The 21,312-nt window shown below is 41.7% G+C and overlaps 1 protein-coding gene across 1 annotated transcript in view; it reads left to right on the top strand.

The window, feature by feature from the left end:
• The window catches only part of ZNF804A (zinc finger protein 804A), a 197,667-nt gene that overhangs the window by 33,986 nt on the left and 142,369 nt on the right, over positions 1-21,312 (top strand). The window lies entirely within an intron of this gene.

Raw genomic sequence — 21,312 nt, 5'->3', positions numbered from 1 at the left:
AAGATTGGTCAGAAGTGGACTGTAAGTAAACATTGCCTCATGGGGCATGCCAGCTGCTGTGGCAGCACAATGCCACAACCCGCAATGTGATGCTGGCAGATCAAACAATGCAGAGAGAACATTTTTATCACCTCAGTTAGAGACGGATCTGTCAGTTCAGTTCTTCATAGTTCTTCAGCATTTTTCTATTTTTCCAAAAACAAATCACACTTGAAAATATGTCAGCAATATCATGCAAATTTCTTCTAGTAGACACAATTTATATGCAATTTTGTCTAATGTGTATAGATGATCTGTAAAGCAAGCCACCGTTGTGACCTCCAGATGTTGCTGGACTCCAACTCCCATCAGTGCCAGCCAGGGTGGCCAATAGACAGAGATATTGGGAGTTGTGGTTGACAACATCTGGGTTGCGCCATGTTGGCTACCCTTGTCCTAAACGAATCCTTTTCAAGACAGTCAATTCACATACTTGGGTCTCTAACTCACACATTATTTCACTTTTATGGACGTCATTGTGTGGGGGTAGTCATGGGGGAATAAAAGAGGGAGGAAATGCTTCCTTTTTGTTGTTAGAACTTGTGTTTTTTTTTTCCAATTTTCCACCCCAAGACTGTTTTTCATGACTTTCAATCATTTTCATTATTCCCAGTCTTTGTTCTCTACAGGTGATCTTGTGCTACCTACAATTCTGGTGCTTTTGATCCAATTGGCATAAATCCTCCAAGTATTGTACTGATTTTTATGTTTCATTTTAACTAATTTTATCCCTATTGCATTACTTTTGTAGCTCATTGCGTGGTGCATAGAAACGACAGCATTAAGTGGTATATAAATAAATTGTTCAAATTATTAAATGAATAAAAGTGGGTGTACCCACTTCACACAGAGACCCGTTCTGGGTGCAGAGACACATACTGCTTGCCCAGCAGCCAGTTGTTGTGTTGTTTTATTGCCACCCCTTTGCTATGCCTTTAAAGGTCCATACCTGCCAAATTTCATTGAGATATGAGCAAAGGAAGCTCACTGATTGTAGTGACTAGATGGAGAAAACAGGTGAAATGTGACTCAGATGAATCCACTTAAATCCATTCTGGACCGGTCCATTTCCCTCGTTGTTTATGGAAGTAGTGTACATCCTTAATGAAAGCCCTTTTTGAATCTAGAGTCAGAGAGAAGTCTGGAAAAGGTTCCGCAAGTGAACCAGTTCTGAGTTCTGGCAAATGCAGGGAAATCCAGGGTTAACTAGCCAATGGTTTTTTTGTTTGTTTGCATAACACTAGGCCAAAGCATGTTGTGTGGTATGACCTAAGCTCTCTTAAAAGCATCTCGGTCAAGCTTGTTCTGGTTGAAGCAAGGAAGCAATTTGGCCTTTGGCAGCCTTGCCTTCTTCACACACCTCCTTGCTTTGCTCCCTAATGTGACAGAAGCTGCGCCTGACATAAACAGGGGACAATCGGTTGGCCTGAACCTGTGGCATTTCCCTGGTTACACCTCACGTGATCTGGTCCAGGCCGTGTGGGAAGCAGATTTGAACATGACCACAGCCGTATGGAGCACTGAGTATATGGGAAGTGGCTTTTGGATGGCAGCCAAGCTGCTGAGATGGCATTTTGCATCAGCACACATCATGATCATAAAAATACAGTGTACGGATGATCAAAACCTAAGATCTAATATACTAATGGCTTAAATGTAGCACATTAATCGCTCGCTGCTTTCAGGCATTCTGACAAAAGAAGTGCCTTGCAAGGTGCATTGTTCAAATGCAAAGGCTGTGGGTGGGAGAGGGTGTAGAATGAATGGCAAAAGATTGTGATAAGGTAGTGAAGCAGTCTGTAATACAATGGTGGCCTCAACGTTGTCCTGTCATCTGCAATCTAATCTCTGAAGGCTAGCTGGACCTTTGGAAGCTAAGGTTCTGGATTCTGCTTGTTGATTCTAGAGATATTGCATGCAGATCTAAGCAGTGCTTTTTTCTGGGGAGGACGCGGGGGTACGCATACCCCTAAATATTTTGTGAATCTAAGTTTGGCCTCATTGAGGGGCAGTATTTCAATATGAGTAGGAAAATGAGAGTACCCCCCCCCCCAATTTTTTTTCTTCCAAAAAGCACTGGACCTAAGGCTTTCAGGCAAATGTATGATACATAGAGTCATGATGTGATTCCCCTCTCCTCCCCCCCCAAACAATCATCAATAAAATGTACAATTACTCTGCAGAAACAAAGCTGGGACAGGTTGGAAGGTAGATCATTTTAAAAGGATGATCAATATTCACAATGGTCAGTTTGTGAGAGGCAGAGAGCCAAATACTCATTGATCAAGTTGATGATTTTGAAGTATATTGAAGCTAAATGACTTGAAAGTGGCTATTGTGGTGGTAGGGGTTTTTTGTTATTAAAAAAATGCACTCATTGAAGACCTTCAGCGGTTGTGGTAATATCATCAAAGCTATTCAGAGCTATTTGTGTTTAATGTGCAAAACCAGCTTTTTTAAAAAGGCATATGACTAAAATCAGCTAGTGGCTAGACAGATAATGGCTTATGAAATAGGCTGCCTTCCATATTCAGGCAGTGGAAACAAAACTCATCAAAAATTGCCTAATTAAAGATGTTTCATAGATGAAGAACCAGCTGTTTTGTGTGTGTGAGAGAGAGTGTGTGTTGTAGTTTTAGGAGCAGTAGTAGAGATGCGGATGAATTCGATTCACTTTGGATCTTGAGAAGAACTTACCTAATTCAGCAAATTAGTAACTGACGTTTTCCAAAGCAACATGTGAACCGAAGTGTGCCCTTATACAATTTTGCAATGCAGTTTTCTTGTGAAATACCGTGTCCAGAAATGCTCATGCAACGTGTGCATGGAAATGCACATATCAGTAAAAGAAAAACGGAGTATAAAAATGCCTTATATAAGGAGTTAATGCCTTGCAAAAATGTCTGTATTAGGCAGAATCGTATACAAAGATGTATCGATTGGGAGAAATTTGCACTAAAATGCTGATGAATTTTCATGAGGCCTTTCTCTTAAAAAAAAAAAAAAATCACATACAGATCTGGAAATGCTAAGAAATGAACTGAAGACTGGAAAACGAGGAACCAAAAATGACAGGTTTATCTCTCCCTGGTGTACATGGGGGAAAGCTTTTTTTCTTTGTCTATTGTAGGTATGCTTTGCATGTTGGCTTTCCTAATGTGAATGGAAGTGCTTTACTCACCAATTCCTCCCTCTCCTACAGCCTCCCCTTTTGAGATGTACTCCATTATCATTGTAATGAAAGCAGCCTTCCCTTTTCTTGAAGGTTTTTCTCCTCCGCAAAAGAGGCTTCCACTCATCCGCCTCATTCTCAGAGCATTTGTTGGTGGGTGTGGTCTGGTTTTGAGCTTAGCTTATGACGGAAAGGTGGCTGAGGGCGTGGCACGTGATTTATTTCCTTTCCACTGCATATCTCTTGCTGAAACTTCCTGATCTGAAGACCCCTCACAGGAGCAGGTGCCTCATGATCCTTTCCCCTGGGATTTAATTGAAGCACAGTTACCTTGGAAGACTGCAGAGTGGCAACACGCTCCCAAGAACAAACAGTTTTGGGGTGACCTTGATAATAAGCAGAACAAAAAACCTGCGTCCCACCATTGCAAATTTGCTGACATTTTCTCCCCCCTTTGATAGTTTTCAAATATGTTTTCCCCTCCTCATTAATTGATGGGGAATGGTAAGAAAAGAAAGGGGGAAAGTTGGAGACATTTTTGGCACAGAATAACAACAACAACAACAACAACTTATATGCCACCCATCTGACAAGGATGCCCCAGCCACTCTGGGTGGCTCCCAACAAAAAATAGTAAAAACACATTACTCACTAAAAACTTCCTTGAACAGATGTCTTAAAAAAACAACACCATAGCTGTTTATCTGTTTGACATCTGCTGAGAGGGTGCTCCACAGGGCAGGCACTACTACTGAAAAGGTTCTCTTCTCTGTAACCTCACCTCTCACAATGAGGAAACCACCAGAAGGCCCTCAGAGCTGGATCTCAGTATCTGGGCTGAAAGATGGGGGTGGAGATGCTCCTTCAGGTATACAGGGCCTCCCGAGCAGATTTTTGAGATATACAAGGAGATTCCAGGTAAAGCAGTAGGGGTCTCTCCCCCCCCTCCCGGAGGCTCACCATGAGTGAAACTCAATTCATAATAAAACTCTCCCTTGAGCTGAATCTTTATTATCAATGCCTAGCACAACTATGAATATCTAAGGCAATTCTGTCATTGAAGCAAGACAGGCAGATCTTGCATGAGTCACTGTAGCTCTGTTCAGATACAAAGTTCACTAGGTGACCTTTGGGCAATTCCTCTTGTTTTGGTTTAGCCTACTCGCATAGCTTGTTGTGAGATTAAAGTGTGGTTAGTGGGTTGCGCGTGTGTGGGAACTACATAAGCCACCCTAAACTCCCTGGAGGAAAGGTAGAATATGAATGGAGCGACAATTTAAAACAAAAGTAGCTTGCTGCTTGGGTGGGAGGCCACTTGGGAAATCATATGTAAGCTGTTCTTAACTCTTTGGGGGAACAGAAGCTTGGGGGTGTACATAGGATAAGCAACTTCACATAGCGAAGGTTACAAACCTCTACATTCCTATCTAGAAGTAAGTGCCATTGAACCCTGTTGAGCTTAATTCTGAGTACATGTAGAACTGTGCTGTAAATATTCCAAGCATACAGTATTTTAAAGGCGAGCTTGTAACTCAGGAAACACCTACATTATAAAGCAAATATGACCTTTTGTTTTCTTTTGAACAAAACGCTGAAACCAGCATTTGAATCCCTACAAAAATTTCAGTAGGCAGCACTAGCTATGAATTATTTTTAATGTTAATGTTGGCACTGAAGGTCAAAGTGATCTGATGTCCAGTATTCTTTGGCATCCCTGAAAAATTATTGATGTTGTCCTCCTTTCTAACACATTGTGGGAAACCTGAGGGGGGGGCTTCTTTTGTTGTCTTTCTCATTTTTCTCTGTATGGGAGCAGCGCTAGCCTTCTGAATGATTAAAGGATGGGTGGGAGGGATGGAAATTGCAATGGGGGGGGAGAACTAGTAATGGTTTCTGGGGCTAAAAATAATAATCCATCCTTATCTATTTGACAGACATTTTGTGATATGTCCAGACTGTAAATCCCTGCAGGCACAGTTTGGAAAAGCCAGACTCAGAGATGGGCCCTGGCATTATCAGCTTATAACTCTAAGCCAGGACAAGTCCTGAGTAACACAGATGTCCTCTGCAGGTGCCCTCTGCTGGATCGCCCACAGGCAATACCTCAGCCTTTTGAAAGCATATTGAACAGATGCTACAGAGATGCAGAGAGGAACCGACAAAGGCCCACTGTTGTCCAGACCATGTGCTGAATGCTTACAAATGGGTAGACTGTGAAGGGGAGCCCAAGATCTGCAAACCTCTTGATCACAAATGAATTATTTAAATAACCGAGGATTAATCGCACCAATTTTTCGTCCTTGAAACTCTTTAAAAATGAGAAGTGTGCTTTTGAGGGGTTCATAAAACATCCCTAAAAAGCACTGCTTTCCACTGTTTCTGTGCCTATTCACAGCCATTCTTCTGCACAAATAAAAAATTCAAGGAGGGGGCTGGCCCCCTCAGTATTCTGCAGTAACCACTGTGTGTCATGCTCATCTCACTCGTATATGCTGTGTGGCATGCATGAAGGACGTCAGCATGTTGCACAGTGCATGCATGTCACACAGCACCGGCCCTCTAAATCATGGGAGCAAGCTGGCACGTTTGACATACAGCCATACCTTGGTTTTCAAACAGCTTAGTTCTCAAACGCCACAAACCCAGAAGTGAGTGTTCCAGTTTGCGAACTATTTTTGGAAGTCGAACGTCTGATGGGGCTTCTGCAACTTCTGATTGGCTGCAGGAGCTTCCTGCAGCCAATCAGAAACACACTTTGATTTCCAAATGTTTTGGAAATCGAACGGACTTCCAGAACGGATTCCATTTGACTTCCAAGGTATGACTGTATATACTCTTCCTTCATTATTTCATAGAATCATAGAATCATAGAGTTGGAAGAGACCACAAGGGCCATCGAGTCCAACCCCCTGCCAAGCAGGAAACACCATCAGAGCACTCCTGACATATGGTTGTCAAGCCTCTGCTTAAAGACCTCCAAAGAAGGAGACTCCATCACACTCCATTATTTCTCCATTATTTCTCCATTATTCCTTCATTATTTCACTTCTCCATGTGGATCCTTTAGAGCCTGCAATAAATAAGGTTGCATTTTTAAGGGCTCTTGTATATGTGTGTCAAAAATAAAAGTTTAGGCTGTGCATCCTGGAATACATGCAAGTGGGAAAGAACTGCCTTTCAAGGCACCCGGTTTAATTATTTAAACTCCCTGGGGCTCATATCAAAGTTTTAAAAAGATCTGGCCTTGCAGATGGGTTATGGTTTGTTTATCCTCCAAGAGCTGGGCAAAACTCCTGGGTAAATCCCCAAGACTGATATGCAATTGCAAAACAGAATATGCAGAAAAAGATAATGTGGAAAATAGGCTTGCTGGATGACATAACCATGAGTAGCTGAGTAACAATGTTTGACTCATTTCCATCTCGGCACATATTTTATTTAGATTCAGAACAATTTTGCAAACGTTCCAAGAAAATCTTGCTCAGTCGGATAAAAGGACCCCGACCTACCAATGTAGCCCTATTCCTCAAGATTTGCAGCATAGTCCTACACTTGTTGGTGTGTTTGATGGGGCTTGCTTACATATGAGTGCTAAGCAGATTGAGTCTCTCCTGGGATAAGCACAAGGGATACAGAGCAGGGAGAAGGGAGTGGGTAGTCTCACTGTTGGAAGAGAATGGGGTGGAGAACCTGTGGCCATGATGATGCTGTTTGACACCAGTGGCCATCAGCTCCAGAGATAGGAGGAACCTGTAGTTCTTAATAAATATTAAGGATTAAAATATTAATAAAGGAGAAGAAGTTAGTAAATGAAAGAAGTTAATATTATCAAAAATATTAATTTGGAGAACTGCTAAACAGGAGATATAATGAAACTCAGTTAGAGGGGATTCAAGGAAGTCAGTTATCAATGAAATGAAATTAGGATTTGGAAGTAAAAATTCTTTTTTATGCGTTTTTCTTTGTTTTTGTGTATTGTAATGTTTTTCTTTGTTCTTGCTTCTTTTTTATGTGATAAATGTGAAAACCAATAAAAAAAATTGGGGGGGGAGGAATCTGTAGTTCAGCAGCTTCTGAAGGACACTAGGTTCCCTACCCTGGAGTAAAGCATTCCTTACATTTTATGTTCCCACCCAATTACTTTGTATGGAAAACTCATGCCCTCTGTCTACACCAGTGTTTTCCAGGTTGGGTGATACCGCCCCCTGAGAGGTGCTGGAACGATTCAGGGGAGCGGTAGTAGCCTCAGGTGCAATTGGGGGCCATTGAGTAAAAATAAGGGGGCAGTTGAATCATACAGAAAATTTTGAAGAACCATTCGTACATGTTTCATCTGCTGTGTAATGACGCTTACCGCCAGATCGGGCACCGTTATAGGACGGCGGCAATGCCTCCCTTGGATTCAGCAGTTGTGCTGGAAGCAAGGGGTTTTCCTGGGCTTGGGTGAACCCTTGATGGCTTCACAGAGGCCTGGGAAGTGGATTGCCTATTTAGCCAATGGCAGGCGGCTGTGGTGCCAGCCCCGTTCCTTGGACGGATTGGACTGAGCTGGCAGGCTTTTGTTTGTTTCTGTTTGTGCACTTAAAGATGGTAGATTTCCAGGGGGGTTGCTGAGTAATCCCCCACCGAAAAGGGAGTGGTAGACCAAATAGGTTTAGGAACCTCTGATCTACATGCATGTTCTTTCACAGGGCCTGCAACAAAACAGAACAATGTAACCTTAGCTCCAGACAACTGGCCAATCTTGCCTTCAGGATACTCCTTTCTGTTCCCTCTCCCCATTCATTTTTCTGTTTCCAACTGACAGTAAGCACCCCATGACTAACAAGTCTTGGTTCTCACCTCTCTCTGTGTGTGCTTTTACTTACTCCCCCCACCCCCACCCAAAAAATCTTATGCTTCTGTAAACTTTGGGGTTCCCTTGAGTGTGCTGCTATCTCCCTCTTCTTTCTCAGTCATCTTATTTTGGCTACAATTCAGTTGGCACTCAGGACTTCACTACAGTATTACAGGGAGTGATATATTCCATGGTTCTGCAGAACGGTAGCACAGGGATGGAATCTGATATTTACTGCAAACTCCGGCATTGTGAGCTCAGTCTGTGAAAATCCTCTGGGGGGCAATTTGAAAAACAACAACTCTAAGTTGATAAAATCAGTTGCAAGGGGGATGTCCCCCCCCCCATGATCCCCTCCTTTGAAAAGTTCATATCTCTGTCCTGAGAGTCCCAGCTGTAATTAACAAAAGAAGTTACTTGCAAACATTAGTGGCATGAAATAATTCCGCTTTGAATTTGTTCCAGGTTCCCAGTATTCTATTGGTTTCATTCTGGTTAAACTCCAGTCAGAAATCTATACTTCCAAATGTCAGACTAGAACAGATTCTGTGCATATGTTGGTCTCATTAACGCACACACATACACACAGCCTGATAGCACAATTGCCCCATTGTTTCATGCTGTCATTGCACCATTTCAGGTCTGCCTCCATGAAATTAAGAGGGAGAGGTTCTTTGCTCCCCATCAGGCATTTAAGGGGTGCGGCATCATTAAATCTTCATATTATATTCAGTGGGGATGTCCATTGCACCACCGTGCAATTTTGAAAATTAGAATATGCAGTGGGGGGAATAAAAGAAGCAGTTGTTCTGTCATTTTAAGCAGTTCAGCTTCCTTGGGAAAAATCTGGATATTTTCCTCTGGAATCTGATGCAACGATGAATTCAATCGTACCAGGTTCCACTCCAGAAAGCATGCTGGAATCATAGGACAAGGAAATCCAGGGCAATATTTGACATGATTACTGTATTTTTCTGTGTATAAGATGCCCCCATGTATAAGGCAACCTCCATTTTTTTTAATCCAAAATTAAGAAATGAATATTTTAAACATAAAACAGAACAACTTTGAGCTTTTTTGAGGGAAGTTGGCCAAAGCTGTTGAGCTTCTTGGAGGTTGCCCATAGTTAGGGTTGGCCAAGCCCAAACCCAAGCCCAAACCCCAAACCCCTGTCCATTCACCATCCATGTATAAGACATCCCCTAATTTTTGACTATCTTTTAAAAGCAAAAAAAAAAAAATCATCTTATACACAGAAAAATATGGTATATAGCCATCCTCTCTTGGAGTCTTTTGTACCAAATTTTAGATGGGTTCTTAATAAAAATAATCCTAATTTTATTATTTATATCCCACACATTTGGCTGGGTTGCTGCAGCCTCTCTGAGCAGCTTCCAACATAATACAACATCAAACCTTAAAACTTCTGCTGACATAATTTTCGTTGTTGCCTTTAACTTTTGTTGATTTGATTGGTTTTTATTGATATGTTATAAACTATCTGGAGTATTTCAGTTTAAAGGGCTGAATATATATTAATGGTTATAAATGCATGGGCAGTGCTTGTTGACACTTTAAGTGCATGTGTGGTCTTGCCCCCTTGAAACTCTTTTTTCAGAGAGGCAGAATTTCCAGTCCCCTAGAAGAAAAAGAATAAATTATGCAAACGCCACCCCTAGTAGATGCAAATGGGCTTCATCTGCATAATTGGAAATGACCACATGACTTTTTGTGCTGCAGAGCCTGAGCTACCTCGATGTGTTAACTTTGATTTGGCACAGCCCTGAATACACTGCGGTGCATAATGCATCATTCTTGCCTGTCAGAAAGCAAGAAAACAACTGAGTAGAATTTCTCTGACATGGAGCAGGGCTTGCCGCACAAGTTCAGCAATTAAGTCAAGCCAGATGCTCCACTTCTCAAATGAGTAGTAGCTTGGCAATAGCCCTGTAAAGCTGTCTACTTGACTTTATAGAGCAGTCATTATGCGCTGCAGCAAAGTAACTTATTACTTTTGTTCAAGCTACTGTAATCACTTTGCATGGAGGGAGGCAAGCATACAAAACAAAACAGAACCTGACTCTTCCTTCATAGCTACATAAAAAATGGGGAGGGGTGTTTGGAGAAAAGACAGATTACTCTCACTATGGATAAAGTGCTGTCTGAAGCTTCCATTCGCTGCTGCTTTTCCAACTGTATTCAAAGCCTCGGTTACAATACATTCAGTTTGTGAGATGCATTTGGGATTCTTGCAAGTATGACTCCTCACCCATAGGACACACTTTTGGACCACTGTCAAGTCACGTGACTTGAAGTGTGTGACCAGGGGCTCCCTAGGAAGATGCCTTTGATTTATTTTACTGACATCTTCTAATGCATTTTGACCGGGCCAAGATTCCAGGGAATAAACTTGATCAACATGAGCTGCTATGGGCTTGCTCTGCTTGATGGGACTTTTGTATTCTTAACCAAAGGATATTCGGAAACTGCTAGACAACATGGCCAACTCCAGAACATCAAGACATTATTCTTTCATGGTGATCTAATAAGCATGGTCCAGAAGGGATACACTAGATAAGTTAAAAAGGTCCCAGCAGAAGCACTGCTTCCCTGTGGACATTGTTTGGGAATTCCATGTAAGTTATGAGATTTCTGAAAGATGAGTAGGGTATAAATGTAGTAATAATAAACAAATAAAATGCTATGTTCAGTTTTGGAATGGCCTATTGATGGAAGTGCTATTGGCCTTGGTGATGTAGGTGTGTTGGCAAGACATATGGGGATGTGATTGCTCCGAGGTGAAACTGACACACAGTGGATTATTTCTGATCACAATCCACAAGCTTTTTTATTCAAGCAACTATGAGAGCAGACCCTCAGAGCCAAACTCAGCCATTAATCTCTGGTGGGAATTTGGGAGGAGCAATGGGATGAAATCCACCTCCCTGGTACCATTGTCCCTGTACAGAGCCCTGCCTGGTTTATCGGTGAAGGCTTGTGAGAATGGAGCTCTGGAAGATGTGGAGCCATCCTTGTGCTGTTATGCTATCATCATAAGTATGATTTAGGATCCCCACCCCCAAACAGCTAAAAAATAAATTCCTCCAGATGTCTGATGTATTAAGAGCATTCATTCTGATTTGCTTGTGCAATGCTTACACTGAGGTTAGATTATATCCAGTCACTGCTGAGCATGTGTTCTGATTTCTTCATTGAACCTTCGTCTTGCATTCCTGCTGATTTGCTTGTGGTGTTTATGTGCAATGACATTTAATTGCTCGTTCATTTTTAATGCATTGTCCTGTAACTTCCCAAACTGCAAGAGGTCCGTTTCTTTTCTTTCTTTTTTAAAGATAATAATAATAAATAATAAATTTTATTTATATCCCGCCCTCCCCAGCCGAAGCCGAGCTCAGGGCGGCTAACAACAATAAAACAGTACAAAAGTACAGCATAAACAACATTCTAAAATCATTCATTATAAAATTAATTAATTCAAGCCACTGGCAACCATTGGGCCAGAGCTCCGCGAAGATTGCCGAGGGAGGGAGTCAGGCTGTGCCCTGGCCAAAAGCCTGGTGGAACAGCTCTGTCTTGCAGGCCCTGCGGAAAGATGTCAAGTCCCGCAGGGCCCTGGTCTCTTGTGACAGAGTGTTCCACCAGATCGGAGCCACAGCCGAAAAAGCCCTGGCTCTAGTTGAGGCCAGCCTGGATTTGTTTCACAAGGGTGACAGAACACTTGCACAAACCTACATTTCTTCAGCTTGAATCTCACCCACAATAGACTGACAATACCTACAGTATGGTTGCCATGGCTGTGGTAGTCCTCAGAAAGATCTGTACTATTTGGATAATCTCAGATTTTAGATAATAATTGAATCAGCTTGGGGGGAGAGCTGACCCTCAGTGCTAGCCTCTGGGATACACAATCTGTATGACAGAGACAAATATGACAAGCTTTTTAATCTACTTTGCCATGGAAGAAAAAAAGTGGGGGGGAGGCCATTGCAGTTGTGGGTTTGGACCGATAAAGATTTTTGATTGTTCATGGCACTGACAAGAGTGCATGAGACAGATCAGCTGGCTCCTGCCCACTGCCAGCATAAGGATGGGAGCCATTCAACACAGCTGGGTACAACTGTGGGAAGCCAAATCTTGGAAATGGCCATTAGTAAAGTCTTGGCAGGCAGAAACTAGAGACGCATGATTCCCAGGCATGGGTAAATTTGTTGTTTGACATTGGAAGGACCTTGGGCTGACGGAGCTTTGCTGTTAAATCTGCAGTTTGCAGTATGTTTTAAGGGAGTGCAGTTGTACGCAGACGGTATCCTCAGAATGACCCTGATGAAGGCTGCACAGAAGCAGTTTGGTGAGATCCCTATATTTTGTGTGTCTGCAAATTTCATCACAGAGCAAATGTAAAAGTTTATTAAATGTTAGGTAGCTGTAGCTGTAATAACAACAGGGACACAGAATATGTGATTTAGGAAAGAGAGGGGAATTGGAAATGGTATATACATCACAGCGGACCCTCTTGGCACTGAATGACACTGGATTTATGGAGGCAAGGAATTAGTTTTTCCGCTATTTCCTGAATTAACTTGTTTGGCAGCTCTTAACAGAAGACAAAGTTCCTCATGGCTAAGCCCGAGAACATTGTTTTGTTGCCTGAGCTCGCAGAGTATGATTAACCCACAGCCAGCATTTATTCTTCTGAGATTAGCTGGCAAAGCATCCAAAACAGAAAAACCCCCCAAACCATGATTTCCACTGCCTTTCCATCTTTCTTTTTACTGCAGTCATGCCTGAGAACCTCAGCAGAAAACATTGTTCTCATGGTTTCTCATCAAGCCAAGAATCACCCCAAATGCATTCCAAGTAAATCCAATCATAGGTTGCAATGTTCTGTGCACATACTTGATAGCAAATCCCACTGAACATGAGAAAACATGCCCCATGCATATCTCCTCTGGTTAATCTACACCCTAAGTGGCTCTGCCTTCCAAGGCCATCTGGTCTCTTTGTTTTCCTTCATCAACGTAAATGGCTTTGCAATATTTTGATAGATAGGACTGTGTGACTTTTGTGCTTCCCTGACATATTGGTGGGCAGGTGCATCTTGGAGCAGTGCAGAATCAGCCATTCAGCAGCTGATCATTGGTCAAGATTTCCTCTCTGGACATTTAGAATCAATGAACAGAAAAACTGCCCATGTTCTTCCCTCATGTACTTCTGTTGCTAACACATTATTCATTATTGCATTGCATTATTATTTTATGGTTCTCCTTTTAGATGCATATAAAGGCAAATTAAAAACTATACCATAAAAATTGCTTAATTTTTTTTAACACAGTCCAAAAACAACAACCACAAAACAGCAAAAGAGAAGTTGAAAAACAATTCAAAGTGAACACTTGAGTAGGAGGCCTTTTCATCAAGCTACTAAAGCTTATCTAAGATACATTGTCTCTAGTTGTTTCCAGAAAAGGCAGATAGAGTGGTACCTCGGGTTAAGAACTTAATTTGTTCTAGAGGTCCGTTCTTAACCTGAAACTGTTCTTAACCTGAAGCACCACTTTAGCTAATGGGGCCTCCTGCTGCCACCGTGCTGCTGGAGCACGATTTCTGTTCTCATCCTGAAGCAAAGTTCTTAACCCGAGGTACTATTTCTGGGTTAGCGGAGTCTGTAACCTGAAGTGTCTGTAACCCGAGGTACCACTGTAGTTGAACCTTATTTGGGATACTATTCTACAGAGGCAGCCACATTGAAAGCACTGCTCTGAGTTACAAAGGGGTGAGCTTCTGATATTTTAGGGATATATTATAGGAACATAGGAAACTGACTTGGGTTCCCACAAGATGCTAAGCTCACAGCTGCTTCCTCCCTCCCTGGTCCTCCCCCCCCCTGCTGTGCTGCACTCACAGCTAAGCCTAGTTCTGGCTTAGTGAGTCATCTGAACTGGAGCTTGTGGTTAAACGCTCTGCAGACTAGCCGTGATCTATAACCAAGAGCAAATTCACAAGCCTAGATTTGAATGACATGCTATAAACAAAAGCTTGGCTTGGTTCAGTACAGCATACCCTCCAACATTCTTCAGATGAAAACAGGGACATTTATCACTCCCCTCCAACTGACTCTCCTCGACCCCCCAATTTTGTGTGTCCCCTGAGCATTTTCTATCAGGAGAAGGGCGAGTGCCACCACCACACCAATGGGACACAGCACACCCACTCTCCACTGTCCTGAGAAAATTCATTAATCCCAATTTTATTTTATTTTATGCTTTGGAAGATTTACCAAAAGAAAAATACAATAAATAAATTTTAGAAGTGGGTGTTTTTTTTTTTTATTAAGACTCCTTGCATTTGGCTCTTCTGTGCTCCCCCTTTCTTTCCACCCAGGGTGGCTCTGTCCTTTACCTGCCCTTCAGGACCAGCATGTGACATAGCTGGGTACAACCGTGCAAAAAGTTAGCTCAAAACTCTCCTGAAATATTTTTTGTATGAGATGTTGCATAAAATAACACACTTTTATATGCTTTTTTCACAAATGCATGTGTTTTTGTCCACACTTTCCCTTCAGAAATATAAATTTTGGTGTGCATCACTTGGTTAGAGAACCACCTTGCCAATTTTGGAGATGTGCAGATTTTGGAGATGTGGTTTGTTTCACATATTGTTTCTGAAATTGAGAATTGCGTAGGCTTGCATTAAAAACCAAAACCAAAACCATTTTCTACCCCATCCCTCCTCCTATCCATGTTTATTATGCAGTCGGAATTTCAGGCCGAATCACAAACATCCGGTTTTGCAGTACTCATGTTAGTAATTTAATCCATTTCTGGTTATTACTTTACCATTTACAAATGTTGGGATTTATTTGACAATCTGCCAGTACATTAGCTTATTTATTAGGGTAAATGCTAGCTTTATAAGGCAGGGTGGCTCCAAACTAAATTGTCTGGCTCTACTGAATGCAGAGGATTAATCTTGTTAAAGATGGAATTGCATCTGGCATGGTCTGCAGGAGAAAACAATGACAACACGCAGCACCATGTTGAACACATATGTTTCCAGCATTAAGTAACTAAAGGAAACAGTTTTCTTAGTTGGTTTCCGTCAGTTGCCATTTATTTGTTTGTAAGTGATTTTGAGCAGCCCTACTGTCTCATCTCAGAGATGGAAGTTTGACTAGGGGCTAACACCCTAAATTTTGAGAATCATGCCATTGATCCATCACGGACAAATTTATGAACCAGCCTCCTTGTGATATTGGGCCCTCTCCTCCCATCCATGGCTTAATTTGAGCTAATTTTACTTGCCCAGTCTCATCTCAGAACAAGCTCCAGTAGGATATCTGTACTGCATCAACCTCTCCATGCTGGGGAATTCATTGGGTGTGGTTCTCAGGTGAGTTGAGTTGGGCAAGACAGAATCCTGAGTTGGCTACCCATATGCATACCAGGCTTCCTAGGCAGCACAAGGAAAAGGCTTAGAGCATACCCTCCAACATTTCTCTGACGAAAATAGGGATGTCCTATCCCATAACAATACTAATACTGCTGCTACTAATCATTTTATTATTTATACCCCACCCATTTGAATGGGCTTCCCAGCCACTCTAGGAAGTTTCCAACATATATAAAAACATAATAAAACATTAAACATTACAAAACTTCCCTATATGTTCAGATGTCTTCTAAAGGTTGTATAGTTACTTATCTCCTTGACTCGGGGGTCGCATAACCCCCCTACCCTTCAACATTTATCTGATGAAAATAGATATATCCTAAGGAAAAGCGCTCACTGGAAGGACAGATCGTGAAGCTGAGGCTGCAATACTTTGGCCACCTCATGAGAAGAGAAGACTCCCTGGAAAAGACCCTGATGTTGGGAAAGATGGAGGGCACAAGGAGAAGGGGACAACAGAGGACGAGATGGTTGGATGGTGTTCTTGAAGCTACCAGCATGAGTCTGATCAAACTGCGGGAGGCAGTGGAGGACAGAAGTGCCTGGCGTGCTCTGGTCCATGGGGTCACGAAGAGTCGGACACGACTAAACGACTAAACAAACAAAACAAAAGGAAAAGCGGGACATGCCGGAATGAAATCAGAAAGCTGGACAGCTCCTGTAAATCCAGGACTATCACTGGAAAATAGGGAGACTTGGAGGGTCCGTTTGAATAATCACTGTTCCTGTATATTAAAATACCTCTGACCAAAGGTCCATATAGTCTAGCATTCTGTTCTTACAGTGGCCAACCAGATACCCATGGCAAGCATCTTAAATGAAGTTGCAGCCTATTTTATCTCAGCTATTGTTGTTCTGCACTCTCATTTCTGAGGCCCTTCTTCATGCACTTCCCCCATGAGAGGTCTAGAGGGCAACACAAGAGCAGGCCTTTTCTGTGGTGACTCCTGGTTTGTAGAATGCTCTCCCTAGGGAGGCTCATCTGGCACCTTTGTTGCATATCTTTAGGTTCCAGACAAAAACATTATTCTCCCAGGCCTTCTCCTATGGTCTTTTAAACTGTGTGCTGGAGTGGTGTTGTGTTTGTTTGTTACTATGTTATACATTTTGGTATTTTTATATTGTATAGAAGGGTGGTATAGAAATTTAATAAAAATATATTAATAATAATGTGACACAGTGAGGCTGAGCTGTGACCTCATAATAAAATCCAGATTTGATGGTTAAAATGCTGACCACACTGGGGCAGCAGTAAGCAAGAGCAAGGTTGCCTGTACACAATCCCATCACAGATGCTGTGTGTGGATCTTGCTTGTGTGAAAGATAATTAATCTACCCCTGTTTTGATGTCTGTGTCCAGCAAATTCAACTTGGCTTTGTTTGGGCAGCCATTAAATACCTGTGACTGTGTAGATGTGTTTTACCCAAAAAAGAAGGTTGCATGAATAGAGTGCCCTCCTCCCTTCTGATCAGTGGTCTTATACCTATCTATGTTATATGGCCATATATTATGGAGTTCTCTCCCTAAGGCAATTCAGTCAATGTCTTCCCTGCTGATTTTCCACTGTTAAATAGAAGCCTTTTTTTTTGTTTCAGTTGCCTTTAGGGAATTAATTACTGTTTTGCCCTGTTCTATCTTGTTTGCTGAACTGTTGCTTTCTGCTGGCATTGGGCTTTCTTCGTTTTATTTGTATCATTTTAACACCTAAGATTGCTATGAAACTTGGGTGAATTCCAGTCTTTCTTTTTTTTAACGGAATCAATCAATAACACTCCTTTGTGTGTATGTTAGGGGCTTTTGTGAAACATAGACACTTGGTAAGTCAATGAAAGAGGAAACAGGGTGCACCAATGGGCAGCTTGTATATGACAAAATGTTAGTTTCCTGAGCAGAGTTAATCTAATGTGGATTAGGTAGGAGCCCCCAGGCACTCATATGTAATCCAGATCCATGCACAGATTAAAACAATACAAAGTGATTACTTTTCACTGTGTTCACTTTGTTTTTGGTTGAATTAGGTCCCTTTTGACGCAAAAACCCCCCTCAAAAAACTGGGTCACTGAAAGATGGCAGTTCCAGTTTCTGAGTATCCGTGCATCTTTTAGTTTGAATAAATGTGTGACAGCTATGAAATATGTATTCAAAAGATTTGTCATGACCCCACTTCCATTTTGAGGATTGGATGTTCAGTTCTGTTCCATTAATGAACATGATTTTTTTTTGCAGGAGGACAGTGAAGTGTGGCTTAACTTGACTGAGTTCCCCTGTGCATAGGGAACTGGAGTTTAAAAGCACTATTGGGTTTATTTTCTTTCGATGCTACCCTTTCATTTGCTCTGAGAACCGCAAGTGTTGTCAAGTGATGACACCGACAATGCAAAAGGGTTTGCTGCCTATGAAATGTGTGTGACAGATGGAGTAAGGGGGGGGGGGCTTAGTGCTATTGCATTAAGGACTCTCTCTTCATTCTTCCCAGCCTGCTTGCTCTAGTCCCCGTAGTACTAAAAAAGTCAGAAATATCACCAAGAACAGATAAAGGCCGGTGCATTATCTAAGGGGGAGGACAGGAAAGGAGCTTTGCTAACATTATATCAGCATAATTGACCTTAAAGTATTCACTTATCTGTCAGAGGCAACCAATTATTATTTTTATCTTTGTGGAGCTAATTTTAATGGAATTCTTAATGAGGGAAGAAAAGTATAAAAATATGCTAATTTTGCATTCATTTTTAATTTACTTGGAGGGGGGAGTGCATAAGCACTGGATAGAGGCTTTTTTGCAGTGTTATTATAAATCCAATTAAGTTAACAAACATAAATGTGAAAAAAGAACAGAAAAAGCCTCAGATGTAACCATCTTTTGCAAAACATTCCATGTAGGCTTCAGTTGTTTGTTCTTTTTACTGTCTGAAAGGACTGTGACTCAGCATTGCGGGTCTTTACTCTTGCCGGCGATTCCTTGAAACTGATGTCTGTTCGCCTGGTGTTGGAATAAACCAAATAATTGCAAACGAGAAGAAATGGATTGAGTGGTGGTAGTATTTATTTCATTTCATTTGGTTCTGGAATATACCTTGATGCTACCTCACTGGCCCCATCCCCCGATAATTTAAGAGGCAACTTAGTTTCTCACAAACATGAGGGCTAGACACTTGCTAACACAATTTGTAAGCAAGAATGCACAGAAAAGATTCTCAGAGAGCTGGTGGGTATTACCAGTATAATATTTTTATATAAGGATGGGCAGAATAGACAGAAAAGAAGTCACACTACTATATTGCCATGGCATAGTGCACCTGGTTTGTACCAGTTTGCTGTGGGTGCAAGGCCTGTGGAGGAACCGGATCCACAGCCCAGTAAGCAGGCATAGAACTGGTGCCATGATTGTATTATTATTTAGTGAACAATTAGGGAGAACGTGACATATGAAACTCCACAAAGAATAGGGCGTGAGCTGCTTCAGTGCCAGCTGAAAATTCAGGGAGGGAGCCTAGGATATATATATAAGGTGGCAATCCTTACCACCCCCTAGCTACAGTCCTGGATGGAGTATGTGACAACTGGCAGGAGGGAAGCAATGAATGTCAGTCAAACCCCAAGGGCAAAGGGACTACAAGGGAAGAGAGTGAGCTCTTCTTGTGATGGATCCCATAGGGAGATACCCAAAGCAGCCAGCTTGGCGATACTTGCTCCTATAAACAGGGTGTGGCTTATAGATTTGGAAGATATAAGAGCTTTTGCTAGTTAGTGCTGAATTTTGTTTTGTTGTACCAGCCTGGGAAGTTTCACGCTGAAGGGCAGGTTACAAAGGTAGTAAGTGGATGTAATAGTTTGTCTAGCTCAGCAGCGGCAAACATGTAGCCCTCTGAATGTTGTTGTTATACATTTCCCATCATTTGTGACCATTGGCTGGGGCTGATGTGAGTCCAGTAACATCTTAACATCTTAAGTTAGCCACCCCTGAGCCAGCCCAGCAATGTCAACTCTGACAGCCAGCAGTAGCTTTCCCATTGCATTTGTTGGTATGCAATATGTCACATGGATTCATTCCAGAGGTAGCTCCCAAGTGCCTTGTGACTCCCTTAAGTATATTTGTGTCTGTTGGAAAACCAGGATATATTGAAGAAGTTGAGATGAGTACCTTTCTGGTTTTAAGCAGAGCATTCCCTGATCTGTTGTGTTGGATTAAATATTTCAACTCACTGTGCTTCAGCAAAGGTCTTAAAGGCTTAATTTTTGTTTTCACTATTCTGGGCAGGGCAAGCAGAGGTGGGGAACCTCTGGCCCTCCAGACATCGTTGGACTACAACTCCCATCATCCCTAAACACTGGCCCTGCTGGGTTCTGGAAGGACAGCATGCCATAGTCTGACATGGTTAACACCCTTCAGCAGAATACGGATTAGGTTGTCCATAGAACTGAACTGGAGCTGATGTTTTCCCACACAGAGAGACACACACACAAATGGATTTCTGTTATTCCTGCTGTATATAAGTTAACCAAGATGTCAAATGGCATTCCTACTTCGGAATTTAGCAATATTTAGTCCAAGGTGGATTTTAAGTTCGAGTATATTTTGTTGCTCTCTAGTTTATTATCTTTTCTGCAGCTGTAATAAAGAACTAAAAAGTCTAGCTTCCTATCAGTTGTTTAGCTGGATGAGAAAGATTTGTGGAATCCAAGCTGAAAGGCTAACAAATTATCCTTTTGAAACACAATCTTATGTTTGTCTACATAGAAGCATGTCCCATTCAATTAAATGGTGCTTCTTCCTGAGGAACCATGGATAGGACCTCAGCCTTAGCTGCAGGTTTTAAGGATTCAGGCCTGACTTATTTTCACAGGCGTATGTGCACATGAATGCATCTACATTTGAGAAATTATCCAAATTCACATTTATGCATGAATCGGGGGTTTCCAAGCACCTCCCCCCAAATTATATGCTCCACTAATTTTCATGGCAAATAAATGAGTGGTTTTTGACTCCACCAAAAAATGGCTTTTAAATCATAAGTTACATGAGTTACGTTATGCTGACATTACTACTTTGAAATACCATCTTTGACCATGAGCTACTATGGTATCAAATCATCGATTCTTGGCCAGTTTTTTAGTTTTCTCCCAGCAAAATGGAAACTGGTCTGGCATTTTTTTTTTTGTAGTCCTCCCCCTTTTGAGCAGCAAAGATTAAAATAGGCACTGTGTAAAATAGGTGTTACGTAATGGAAGTGTCATGAAGACAACTGAATGTAAGCATGCTGAGCAGCATAAGAAGATATAATTCTCTGCTTGGGTATGTGCATGAAAAGCATCAGTAAATCCTACTTTTGCAAGTGGCACAAAACAAAAAGGGTGGGGAAAATGGGTCTATGCATGGGATGGCGAGGTGGGGATTTGCAGATACACACACACAAACAAACACACACAAAGTGTGTGCATGTTTGTAATGATATAATTTTAATCTGTGGTACATTTTTTCCCCTGATGTTGCTGTTGGGCCAAGCAGTACTAATGTGTGAGATATGCTTACAAATTGCTTGCTTTTTAATTTTTTTTGCATTGCTGTGGGTTTTGCTGCTTACAAAATTCAACATGTGAGAAACCTCCTAAGGGGAGAAATGAAAAGATCTTACTTGGGAGTCAATAACTCATCCATAACAAAGAGAGACAAATGTGTGCTTTACTACTGATAAGAAATGTGTGCTTCTGACTAAATTATTTGTTTAAATAAACTTCCCTCCCCTCTGTTCATTTATGTCCTCCATAAATAATGTTTTAATTAGAAAGAAGGAA

Source organism: Podarcis vaucheri (assembly GCF_965113315.1).
Source record: "Podarcis vaucheri genome assembly, chromosome: 1".
In the NCBI taxonomy this organism is placed as follows: domain Eukaryota; kingdom Metazoa; phylum Chordata; class Lepidosauria; order Squamata; family Lacertidae; genus Podarcis; species Podarcis vaucheri.
The sequence above is the reverse complement of the archived record's forward strand: the minus strand, read 5'-3'. Positions and strand labels throughout refer to the sequence as shown.